The sequence below is a fragment of the Nicotiana attenuata genome, unplaced genomic scaffold, assembly GCF_001879085.1.
Source record: "Nicotiana attenuata strain UT unplaced genomic scaffold, NIATTr2, whole genome shotgun sequence".
Lineage (NCBI taxonomy): Eukaryota > Viridiplantae > Streptophyta > Magnoliopsida > Solanales > Solanaceae > Nicotiana > Nicotiana attenuata.
The window spans coordinates 1-893 of NW_017671087.1; positions in this window are offsets into that span (position 1 = coordinate 1).

Here is an 893-nt window from a genome sequence, read left to right on the forward strand (position 1 = left end):
ATACGCCGCCTCTGAATCCTTCTCTTTTCTCAACTCTCTCTCAACTCACCTCAAACCCTAGCCGCCGCCTCTCACCGAAACCCTAATCCATGGCTTCCCAGACTCATCGGAGGCCTATACCGGCCTCCCATGGCTTCTATGCGCTCATCTCTGAGGTCCTATGACCAGATCTTGAAGGGGTCTCGACCAAGCCGTTGCTCGATGGCTATTCTCCGGTCGCCTTCAACCTCTGTCCGGCCAGCCATGGTCATTCGAGCTCGATCTTCGACTATCCTGCCTAGATCTGGAGTTTCCAAAGCCTTTCTCATCGCCTGGGTTTCTTATGAAACCCTAGCTCTAAGGTTCCTTCTATTTATTTCTTAGATCTGCTCCAAGATCTATATGTGTTTGAACGTTATGAGCATGTTTCTCAAAGTTTCCCCAATTTTTTGCTTTCAAAACTCTATGTTCTTTTAACTATGGTTTTAGGTTAAGTTATTTCGAAGTTCCTCTCTTATTCTTGGCACGTTTCTGACTTGTTGTTTGTTTTCCCTATCTGAGGTAAGCATGTTGAAAACCCTAATTTTGTGATTGTTTGAGTCTGTTTGTTAAGATTTCATTCAATTCATACGCTGATCATCTCTAGATTTGTTTGATGTTAAAAACCCTAATTTCGGGAATTTATTCGAGTTCATGAGCCTATTTGTTTGGTTTACTGAAAACCCTAATTTTTAAGGGTTTCACTTGGGACTCTGAAATTGCTTGTTGTTTCACCTGTTTGTCGTCTCTAAACTCAACTGATTTGAAAACCATAGTTTCTTTGGGAGGCTATTCAAAGTCCTGTGAGGTTGTTTGTGCATGCTTGTATGTTTGAAATTATTCAACTTGATGCCTTGTTTCAACATTTCTTTTCT